At 41.2% G+C, this 11,791-nt stretch overlaps 1 long non-coding RNA gene across 3 annotated transcripts; it reads right to left on the reverse strand.

Moving 5' to 3' along the window:
• Positions 1-815: 815 nt before the first annotated feature.
• Positions 816-11,579, reverse strand: LOC116631069. 3 transcript variants are annotated; one of them, XR_004299076.1, is made up of 4 exons: positions 10,576-11,579; positions 5,828-5,895; positions 3,262-3,404; positions 816-952 (listed from the first exon to the last, which is right to left on the reverse strand). It is a non-coding gene; the product is annotated as an uncharacterized LOC116631069 (long non-coding RNA). The 3 variants fall into 3 exon arrangements; XR_004299075.1 differs by having other exon boundaries at positions 5,828-5,898; XR_004299074.1 differs by lacking the exon at positions 10,576-11,579 and having other exon boundaries at positions 5,828-6,319.
• Positions 11,580-11,791: the final 212 nt, after the last annotated feature.

Genomic DNA, 11,791 nt, shown 5'->3' on the forward strand with positions numbered 1-11,791 from the left:
TGCTAAATAACCTAGGTCTGCAGAAGCAAATGATTTAGGGGCCTCAGACCCTTGTTGTCTTTCTAAGAGCTAATGCAAGGGTTCTTAAATTTCCTGTGCCATCGACCTCTTTGGCATTCTGGTGAAGCCCATGGGCTCCTTCTCAGAATAAAATTGATAAATGTGTAAGTAAGTTTACAAAAGCAACTGAAATTGAATTATAATTGAGTTTCAGTTTGTGTTTCATAAAAAATAGGGAATTTTTGCTCCGAACCTGAATTCACAGACTCCAGGTTAAGAACATTTGGTTGTCCCTTTTATAAATAGAACGCATATAATTGGTGTTCACCAACTGCAATTATTACCAAAATAAACACAAGCTTTTACCTTCTAGAACTATTTGGACGTCAGTGAGTGATCAGACAGCAAAGACCCAGAACTGTGACTGCAGCCGGCACGGGAAAGATTAAAGTCCACAGATGCAGAGAATCTCTGATACACTCTGACAAGCAACATCCAAGAAATTCACTTTACTGCTAAACTGGCTCCTGGAAGGGCCCTGAAGTAAGATGAGCACAGTGGTGTTCCTTCAGGTATTCCAGCCTCACATGATTTACTCTCTGTGTCCCGAAAACCCATAATGTGCATATGACAATCTTAACTATCCAAGATCATGTTGCTAAGTATATTTCTCTCTGCAATATTTTGATTAAAATTCTACTAGAAGAAAGATTCATTTCACGAAAATTCTAAGTTAGGCATTGTTCATTAAAATATTTTAAAATGCATGATAATTGTAGTGTTTATAATAATATACATGAAATACTTACAAAGCAAAGCCACAGAAGTACAGATTTCTTTTTATTTACTTGGTTGGTTGATTGTTGTTGGTATTGGGTTGTCTTTATCGCAAAGGTTAGGAGCAACCGCCTTAACTAATAAGGTATCCCAGCAAAAGTGGACAACTGATGATCTATGAGACAGGAAATAACCATAAAAGAAGCAATAATCAGTAATAGGTGAGAATCTTCATGGCATTACTCAAGCCAAGAATTTGTTATTTTCCCACCTAAAACCAAGTGTATTAATTTCCTAGAGCTGCCATGACAAGTTACCATAGGACTGGTGGCATAAAACAACAAAAATTTATTATCTCACAGTTCTAGAGGCCAGAAGGTGAAAATCAAGGTTTCAATAGGGCCAGTTCCCTCTGGAAGCTCTGAGGCAGAACCTGTTCCAGGGCTTTCTCGCAGCAACCCTTGGCATCCCTTCACTTGGGTCTGCATAACATCCCTTTGCTTGGGTCTGCTTCTGTCTTCATCTGGACTTTTTCTCTGTGTCTCAAACCATTCTCTTACAAGGACACAAGTTATTGGATTTACAGCCCACCCTAAATCTAGGATGATCTCATCTCAAGATCCTTAACTACTTACATCTGCAAAGACCCGATTTCCAAATAAGTTCACATTCGCAGGGGACTCACAGGGTTGAGGACTGGGATATATCTTTTAGGGGGACACCGATTCAACTTACTACACCAAAGAATCTTAAAATTTCATACATGCTAGCTACTGAGGCTTTTGGTAGATGATGACAGGAAATACACAAAGTATAAAGCATTTCTTTCCTTACACACAGTCTCAGTGGATACTTCTGTATTTTTAAAAAACTGCACATCATAAATTCTTAGCACTGCAGATCTGAACAATAAACATGGGTAGTATATGTAGCTACAGAACTGAAATAGAGTTGGTGCAGACTGTGTAGTTGAAACAGAAAGTTAAGATATTTTAGGGACTTAACTTTGAGAAATTATAGACACAAACCAGAAACTCCCGGTAATCATCTTTGAGCTGTGCCCAGGCCAGTCCTGGAAGGTGTGGGCTAGTGTAGGATGGAAAAACAGGATGAAGACAGATGTCTCCTTAGTCACTGCTGCCTAAGGGTGTTCCTCGTTCTTGAAGGAAATAGGCTGAGTATCACCCACCCCGTGTTGGAGCTATGACTGAATTGTTTAAGATATGCTGTCTATATTTGTTCTCAAATTAGCACTTGGTGAGTTTTCAAAAATTTATAGTTCATCTAGTGGTATGTAGCCAACTCTGCTAAACTAAGGCTTTTATGTTTACATAAAGTCCTAAAAAAGTGGGGAAAAAGACTCTTAATGAGGTACTAAGAAAAATGGTATCTGAGCTGGGTAGACCAACTTACACTTGCATTCAGAAGAGGGAGACTGCTTGATGCCCAAATATGGAAATTCTTGTTTGGATCCAACACCCTTTATATCTCCTAAGACTTTAAAAGCTAGGTGCCAAGGTATGGTGATATGGCCTTTGTCTACATATATAACTTCATGAATATTTTTCATGTCTTCAAAATAGAAAGAATACGGTCACTTAAAAACTAGAAGTATGCATTCAAAGGTGTAAATATTTTATCAATTTGTTCACCTACTTATTGATACTATATAGTCCTTGGTGGATTTACAGTTCTTAGACTTACTAAACAGATTAACCCCACCTTTCCAGAAAGGACCCAGTCTTATTCTTCTTTGGTATCTCCCGTGATGCCTAGCACAGTTCTTGGGGTATAGTGAATCCAAGATTAATGGTAGCTACAAGATTGCCTAATACTTCATACTAAATGTTTGTTCCTTCTTATGGAAATGACCACCTGCAAATGTGATGATCTGAAGGGATTTATGTTAGAGAAACACTGCTCAACATTTTTCCCACTGAAGCAACAATGAAACCTGAGTTTGGGAGACACGTAAGTGTGCTGGTACATTCTGTGCCTTAGTCTCCTCACCTGTTGTACATGCCTCAGAGGGTTGTTGTGAGGTTTAAATAAATTAATAGTTGAAAAGTGTCCAGAAGAATGTGTGGCACATCAGAAGTTCTATATAAGCATTTTTCTTAGCACAAATGTTCCCATCACTAGCCTTCCAGAAAAAGATTTGTTTGAACAAGAAAACACAGTAATACATCTTTCATCCGCATTGCTGGGGAACAATGTCTTCCAAATTATTGTAATTACTACCTTGAAGTAGTCAATCCAATCAATCCATCAGTCAGTATTTATTGAGCACCTATTGAATGCCAGTAACTGTTCTCCAGCAATACAGTAACACAGTAATGAAGAAGAAACGGTCCCTGGCCTTCAACAAGCTTACACTCCAGCGGGAAAAGAAACACATAAATATATCAATAAAAAGTTAGATACTTTCAGGTAACATGTACCATGAGGAAAATAAAACTATGTAATGCGACATACAGTGCCTACCTGAACGGTGGTGGATGGGAGAGCTAATCGGAGCTGAGAAGGTCATCAAAGGCAACAAGAAGAGAAGCTGAGCTGAGACCAGAATAATGAGGCAGTCACTTGTAGCTCTGAGCTAAGACCTTTCCAAGCAGAAGCCGTAGTAACTACAACATGCAAACATCCCGCAAAGGGAAAAAATGCTCAAGGTTAGTGTATGAAGTCATTACTTGAACGCTATCAGCTACAATCCATTGAACAGGGATGGACTGAAGACTGGGAAAAGGAAGAAGATAATTGGAGGAGTGGTCTTTATGCAGGTAGCGTGGGGTGGGATCCAGAGCATACCTGGAGAAAATGGCCTCAAGGGCAAAAAGACCCGGCAGAGTGTGTGAGGATGAATATGGTGGGCTCTTAGAACTGGAGGTAGGAAAATTAGATCATGTTGACTTCATAACATCTGACTGAGTGGGGAAGAGAAGTGGAGATTTAAGGAGTCATTTCAGAGAGTTAGGCATTGAATATGTTTGCCAGGTACAGTAGGATGTCACTTAGTGTAATGTGCCATGTGTGGTCATGGTTTTGAAATGACTCCAGCCGGCACAACTCTGTGATTTCCTCCAGCAACACTTAGCTGCTTTGAGTAGAGGTGCAAAGTAGGCAGTTAGCTGGGGGAAACCAAGGTTGAGATTTTGCCAGATAAGGGAAATGCACAAAGAGATAGCCAAGGGAATCAAAAAGCATTTGCAAGAAAAGAGTCATAGTAGTATACAGAATCTCAGCTGGGTAAGAGAAGCGAAAAGATGGGGGAAGCAAGAGCAAGTGACAAATAGAAAAATAAATAAGAGCAGGAATTGGAGGTCTTGATGAAGTTAGAAGCTAGCAAGAGTGGGACAGACAGGGTGAGTGGACTGGATGGACAGAGGTCATGATGAGAAAATGAGAGTTTTGAAGTGAAAGTGTGGCAATTATTAGTTATGAAAAGGTGGATATGCTTGACTATGAGTGGTTTCTCGGGAAGGAGGGCGGGTCAGTATAAAAGACTGACTTTATGGGACACCTGAGTGGCTCAGTCGGTTAAGCGTCTGCCTTTGGCTCAGGTCATGATCCCAGGGTCCTAGGATCGAGTCCCACATTGGGCTCCTTGCTCAGCAGGGAGCCTGCCTCTCTCTCTGCCTGCCACTCTCCCTGCTTATTCTCTCTCTCTCTCTCTCCCCCCACCCAACAAATAAATAAAATCTTTTAAAAAAAAAACTGACTTTATGACAATCATTTTGGATAGAAATGCCATTAAAATGGTTTTTATACCATTCTTTGTATGATTGAAGCACATTAACCATAATGTTTCTTATCATAATAGGGCTATTAATATAAAGATTAACATATTATGACATATATGGTAATTCCCTTAGTATTTCCTGATTGTTTTGTTCCTACAATAAAGTATCCCAGACAATCGTACTTGGAGCCCTTGAGTCTGTTTTTTAGAGTTTTCCTGTCTCTTCCTTTTTCCCTTTCAGGCATAGTAGCCTCGAACCTGGACTTCTTAGAATTCACTAAAATGTCCCTGAGTGAGGACGTCTGTCATGAGCACGCTATGAAGGCACACACGAGTTGTGTCTTTCCACAATGTCAGCTGTATTCAATCGTAAAGCAAAGTTAAATGACAATTATAAAGCAGGTTCAGGATTCCAGACTCAATGACATCTCACCATGTGATTAAACTTGGCTTCTCACACAGCACACGGAGCAGGACAGAAGACAAACCACAAACACACAAGATAACAGAAGGGTGCAGGAAGTTAATGAACCACATGCGAAGTCAGTCTGCGGGCACGCAGCTAAGATGAGGCCTCAGTCAGGTCCGGGTCAGCTCTTGGCACTGACCGCTTCTGATGTTCCAGCAGCGAGGGATCCTGGTTCTGTTCGGAGATCCATCAGGCAGAGCCTTCGGCTGCAGTTGCCTTTTTTAAGTGGCCAGACATAGAGGGGTCATGTCTGAAGAGTCTGACAGTTTGCTACCCAAATCCTCTCCTTTGTAAAGGGATTTAATGGATCTCAGGCCCCCACAGACCTCCTCTGGTTCTGTTCATTATCAGTTCTGGGCTGTCAGCTGACACTGGTCCTGGGGATATCTCCTAGCTACAATACCTAAACTGCTTGCATCATTGCTTGACATGAGAGGCTCCATTTTGCTCTCTACAGGGTCCTAATGGCGCTACAGTTAAAGTCAATGTACTTGACTGAATCTGTTTGGGTTTCTTAGGTGTGACCTTTACTTGGCTTCCTTCCTTCCCTCTGGTCAAATAAGGCTTTATTCTTTGAAGGGGAAAAAGGGCACCAGGATCGAAAGATGTCAATCCCTCCAAAAAATAGTAAGCCTTTATTTCTAGCAAGTGGATTTTGACGAGATTTGACAAACTTCTCTATTTAAATTTCTAGTGTTTAATTAAAATATGTCTCTTGCTTTCTTCTTAAGGAATAGCCATTAAGATAGGAATGGCCCTGGATTTAAGTTCAAAGTTAAAATAGTTCTGATCTAGGGTTTTAAGTAATTCATATTTGAGTGACATAAAAAATTATAACTTACCAGTCCACTGCCTCCAAGTATGCTTTCCTGCGTGATCTTCCTCATGTATCAAATCCATTAGGTAATCACTGCTTTACAAAATGCAAGAAAGCACAAATTAAGAATATTCCAAATAGCCACTAGCCCCACCAAATCAGAGATCTACCTAAAGGGGACCAGGAGAACAAGCTATTTTGTTTTCCTCCACCACTTTTTTTTTTTTTTAATGATTCTAAATATTTTTTTACTTAGGCCATTTGAAAGCATCTGTCCAACAGCCCTTTTTCCTGCAATCGTTATATAAAAACACAGGTGACTGTTTTGACTAATCCAAACCCTTTCAGCACCTTCTGTATGGTCCCCAAATGCGAAGAGGGTAGGCTCTCCTTCGTTTTCTATAATGAATGCTGGACATCCTCCCACAGCCTGTTTACAAGTGCTAACTGCTGGGACTTAGTGAGATATCTCACTACAAAGACGCTTTCAGAAAAAAGACCCAGAACTCCATTACATTTTCACAAAATGCTACTGCAAACATAGAAGATACAGAGCTGGGAGGGAAGTAATTAAATGAAAAGGTTATAGCTGAAAAAGAAGTCTGGGGGGGAGAAAAAAGCAGAACCCTGGCAATAGCAAGAGATAAGTAGCCAGAGGCATTGGCCTTTTCTGAACGATTTTAGCACAAAAATGTTTGGCAATCAACAGAGCCAGTTACTTGAGCTTTCCATTTCCGCTGGTGAAGAGCCGGTTTAATCACATCCATACAGTTTTTACATGAATGGTTTCAAAGATCTTCAATTTCTACATATTTCTCTATGGGTTTCTACCAGCGCATCATTTTTCCTTTGAAACACTCATTCATTCATTCATTCATTCAACAATATTTATGGAGAGCCTGCTACGTGCCAGTCACCATTCTAGGTGTTACATACCCAGCAGACCACAAACAGCACAAAAATTTTTTGTCCCCATGGCTCCGGCAATCCAGGGGAAAGACAAACAATAAACATAGTAAATCATTCAATTACAATGCAGTAGAAAGTAGTGAGAGCTATGGAAACAAAGCAGAGAAAGGGGGGATGAAGGAAAGGGAGCTGGGCTGGGCATGTAGGGACATAAATTCAAATAGGCTTGCTTGACTGCTCTTTCTGAATGATCTCTAAGTTGCACTGTTAAGTGAAAAAAAGCAAGGCGTAGAATGTAACTAGTAGACTGTCACTTGGATTTTTTAAGACTAAATAGACATGTTTTCATATGCATAGCCTGTCTATGAAAGGAATCCAATAAATCATCAACAGGGTTGCCTCCGGGAAGGAGAACTCAATGTCTGGGGGAAATGCTTTCTCATGCACTGCTTTCAAATCTTGAACTTTGCACCTGTGCATCAATTTTTCAAATATTTTAATTAATCCTTTCAAATGAAGTTTTACATAACCAAAAACAATCTATAGTAGTGAAATCAATTGTTTGGCAAATAATTTATACATATAAAACAAATCATCTATATTTGGCATTTCCTTACCAGCATGACAAAGTTTTATAGTTATTTTTAAGGCAATTCAAGGAAGAAAAATAACTCTTAGCAAGTAATTGATCTTTATAAACAGTCAAAAGTATGTGGGGGAATAAAATGGCCTCATACTTTCATTATTCTTGTCCTTTTTCTCCTGCGGTCTGCTTTACACTCATTTCATTGCAAATTCTGTTTGAACAGAACAATGGATTAAGCTACATTCACCCTTTTCTTTTTTTTTTTTTTTTTTTTGTCTCTTCTTCAGTATATGACAATTCAACAGTTCAACTAATCTTCCTTACTGGCATCAGGCACAGATTAGCTCGCTGTACTGGATTCACCTTTACCAATATTTCCAGTACTAACAGGAGCCACCATCCACTGTTGAAACATGACTCTCCCAGCAACTTGACAATCAGCTTCTTTACCAGGAGGCTGAGATAAAGCTTATTTTCAGTTTTTGAATTACCAAAACAATATCTCCATTAATTTATCAAAACATGTATCATTTACCAAAAATTGCATTTACCAAAACATTAATTCCACTTCAATATTTCTTCATCTCTTCAGGCTTTGAAGATCTTGTTCTTTAAAAAAATATATTTATTTATTTATTTATTTTAGAGAGAGAGAGTGTTTGCACTATTGGAGGGAGGGAGAGGGACAAGCAAACTCTGAGCTGAGCACAGAGCCCAAGGCAGGGCTCGAGCCCAGGACCCTGAGATCATGACCTGAGCCGAAATCAAGAGTTGGATGCTCAACCAACTGAGCCACCCAGGCGCCTCTGAAGATCTTGTTCTTTGATAGTATCATGGCCAAGTGAGCTCCTCTGAGATCAGCAGGTGTGGCCTGGGCCACATCCAGATTTCTCTTGGGGAAATCTGCCAAAGCACCACAGATCTTGTGACTCAGAGAGAGACTCAGATAAAGTGGACAGGGATTCCTTCCCCATTTCCAAATCCCAGAAGTAAATGCCCTTTACCTCTAGTCGGTGACTTTTTTTTTTTAAGATTTTATTTATTTATTTGACAGAAATGGCAAGAGCAGGAACACAAGCAAGGGGAGTGGGAGAGGGAGAAGCAGGCTTCCCGCCGAGGAGGGATCCCGATGCGGGGCTTGATCACAGGACTCTGGGATCATGACCTGAGCGGAAGGCAGACGCTTAATGACTACGCCACCCAGGCACCCCTAGTCAGTGACTTTTTAAAGTATTATTATTCACTCATCTCACACACTCAACTCTTCCACTTTTACCTTCTCTTGAATTTCTAGTGATAGAATCAGGGTCTTTAGGGCATGTTTTATTTTTAAATTCTTTATTGTCATTCCTGACATCATCGCCTAGCCCAGTCTCCAATATTGTCAGTGTGTGGCATATTTTCCCATCAGAGCTTTTTTGGGTAATGGGTGGGTGGCTAAATGTTGTTGGGTTTTGCTTCCTGTTCTTTGTTGGCAGGAATTCTAGAGATTGGCATAGTAAATAAATTCAGGTCATGAACCCGGTTTTAGCCCTTTGCAGTTTCACAGTTTGGAGGGGAGAGAAGGTAGCTCTATTAGCCCAGGAGAGTAAGAAAGAAGTAGAAAAAAAAGTTGGCTGGAACAAGAAATTAAATTTCCACATCTACCAAAAAGTAGCTGAGAAACCTCAGCCAGAGGTTATTCACTCAAGTCCCAAATCTGCTACAAAAAAAAAAAATTGTTTTTCCCCCCAAACAACCAATGTCACTCTCATTCTGGTTGCACGGTGTGATGAAGCCACCTTAGGTGGCAGTCTGACTGGAGAAGCAAGACTGAGCAGGTGCCCTTCTCATCCCAGTCCCACTTCCTTAGGCAGGACGGTACAGATAACAAACACACAATTACCGACACGTGGAACTCAAAAAGACCAGGGTGGAGAACGCTCTTCAGGTGTAGAGTTCCAACAACTTCAGAAATCTGTTCCTTCTCACTTCTTTTTTGTTTGTTTGTTTTTAAAGATTTTATTTATTTATTTGTTAGAGAGAGAGGGAGTGGGCGAGAGTGAGCAAGGTTACAAGCAGGGGGAGCAGCAGAGGGAGAGGGAGAAGCAGGCTCCCTGCTGAGCAAGGAGCCTGATGCGGGACTCGATCCCAGGGCACTGGGATCATGACCTGAGCTGAAGGCAGACGCTTAACCAACTGAGCCACCCAGGCGTCCCTCCTTCTCACTTCTTCACCCTCCTTTGCCTTGACTGGCTTCTTTCTCAGGCTCACTCTCTCCTCACAATGACCTAGCGTTTACCTTCTAGCAGCTCCACAACCTTCTGTAAAGAACTGCTTCCTTCTGAGTTGTTCCAGGAAAGATACCTATTGGCCCAGCCTAGGTCACATGTCATCACTGAACCAATCACTGTGGACAAGACTGTGTGCTTTGATTGGCCAGGTCTAGGTCATGCGTCTATTTCTGAAACTGACACCGCCCAACCCCCCCAGTGCTGTCACTTCCACCTGGACCACAGGGACTGAGATTGTGCAAGGGTGTGTTTCAAAGGAAAATAAAGATGTGATTAGCATAAAGAGAAATGGATTCTGCAAGGCTAGGACAAGAGGAAGTCAGTGGATCACCAAGGGGCCTCACTTCCTGGTTCATGGGGGTCTACTTTGAGAATGAACCCCTCCTCAAATGTTGTGCCCTAGGCTCCCCATTCATCTCACCCTAGTCCTGACCTTGGATGCTAGGCAAGCAAAAGACAAAATACTCATTATACCCATATTCAAAAATATCTCCCAGAGTGCCTGAAATCCATCCCCCCCCTCCATTAGAGATTTATTTCTTTGGATAAGCCAGACATCTCCAGGAATGCTTCAGTTTTGTTTTGTTTTTCAAAAACAGCTAGAGGGCAAATGTTTAGGTCAACAAGAGTTTCCCAAATACATGCTAACTGTAGACTATTAAGTCAGTCACCTCTCGAGCCAGCCCCCTTGATAATGTGTGATACACTGTAAGGAAAGGCCTTGGGGAAGAGGGAGGAGTGGTCGAGACCTGTACAGAAAACGGCCCCTTAAGAGGAGAAAAACGACAAAGAAAAGGAGATACAAGGTTAAAGGCATACTTTCATTCAATCATTTAATACTGGCACTAGGCCTACTTCATCAATTTTCCCAAGTTCTGCCACATAGAGAAATGGAGAGAGCAGGCTGGCAAGGGAGGACATGGGAGAAGAGACTCAGGGCAGAGCAAACATGGACATTTCTAAACAGGAATGCTTGGGGTGTGCGAAACATCTGGGAAGGCTTACCTGGAGTTCTGATGATAAGCTTTCAGGAGAAGGATGAATTCTGCCAACAGCAAAGCCTTGGGTCTTCAGGTTGCTGGCATCTTTGAAAGTTTAATTTTCCTGACAGTAAGGGTTTAAGGAAAGACTAGGAGAGTTATGAATTTTGTGTCTCTCCTAGGACCAAAGGAAAAAACAATCTTTAAACCGCAAGATAAATAAATCAAGCACCTCTTAAGTTTAGTACTAATAAAGACAATATCTTCTATCCTTCATATTCTAGTAATTTCATCTTCCCTTTCTGGGACTCTGGTTGCCTTTGGCAAAGAAAAGAGCTTACATAACTGAAATATATCTGCTTCTCATAAAAATCGGGTTTTCAAATTTTTTGCCCACCTGAAAATAAGTATAAAAAGCAATGATTCTGTTATTAGTTGGAGGCTGCATTTGGGAATATGATTGTCCATATGTCGACTCATTATGGATCCAAACACCACTGAGAAACCAGAGTGACCTGGTCCGTAGACCCAGCTCCATGCTCCTGGTGGCAGATACGTCACCACGGTGTCAGTGGTGGATGGCTAGATGCCAGCAACCTTGGGATCTGATAACTCACTCCCCCACTTATAGAGCAGATTTCTGCATCAAATGGCTTCCTCAGGACATGTCTCCAGGGGAAGAATGTGATGGCTAGAATGTTCGGTGCCCTCAGCAACTGTATTTTCACAGTAATTATTTCCTTTATATTCCATTGACAACTAACAGATCAGCATTCTGGTTGTAAATGTCAAGTTCAGTGTGCTAAGAATCAAGTTTCTGTGCCCACAAGGCTTAAAGCCAGATGCTAGCCCAGGAGCAAGTCACCCAAACCCTGATGCTCAACCATGAGGCCTCTAAGGGACACACCAGGAGGCCTTCTTTCCTAGTTGCACCCCTTTCTCTCACCTTGTCAGTCTTCAAGCTGGAAAAATTGATGCTATAACATCAATGAATACCTTTTTAAGTTCTTCCTCGTCCAAAGAATACTATCAGATGAACCTTTTACAAAATATAATTGACAGTAGGTTTATTAATGAGTGCTATAAATACTGAGTACCTATTATAAGCAAAGCACTGTGCTAGGTGTGGTGGAGAATCCCAGGCTGAAAAGGATAGGGTGTCAGCCCCCGAGCTTGCAGTCCAGGAGAGGACATACAGACACAATAACTTTCTCAAGAGGCAAACCGTCCTAACTGCTGTA

The sequence above is a fragment of the Phoca vitulina genome, unplaced genomic scaffold, assembly GCF_004348235.1.
Source record: "Phoca vitulina isolate PV1807 unplaced genomic scaffold, GSC_HSeal_1.0 scaffold4, whole genome shotgun sequence".
Lineage (NCBI taxonomy): Eukaryota > Metazoa > Chordata > Mammalia > Carnivora > Phocidae > Phoca > Phoca vitulina.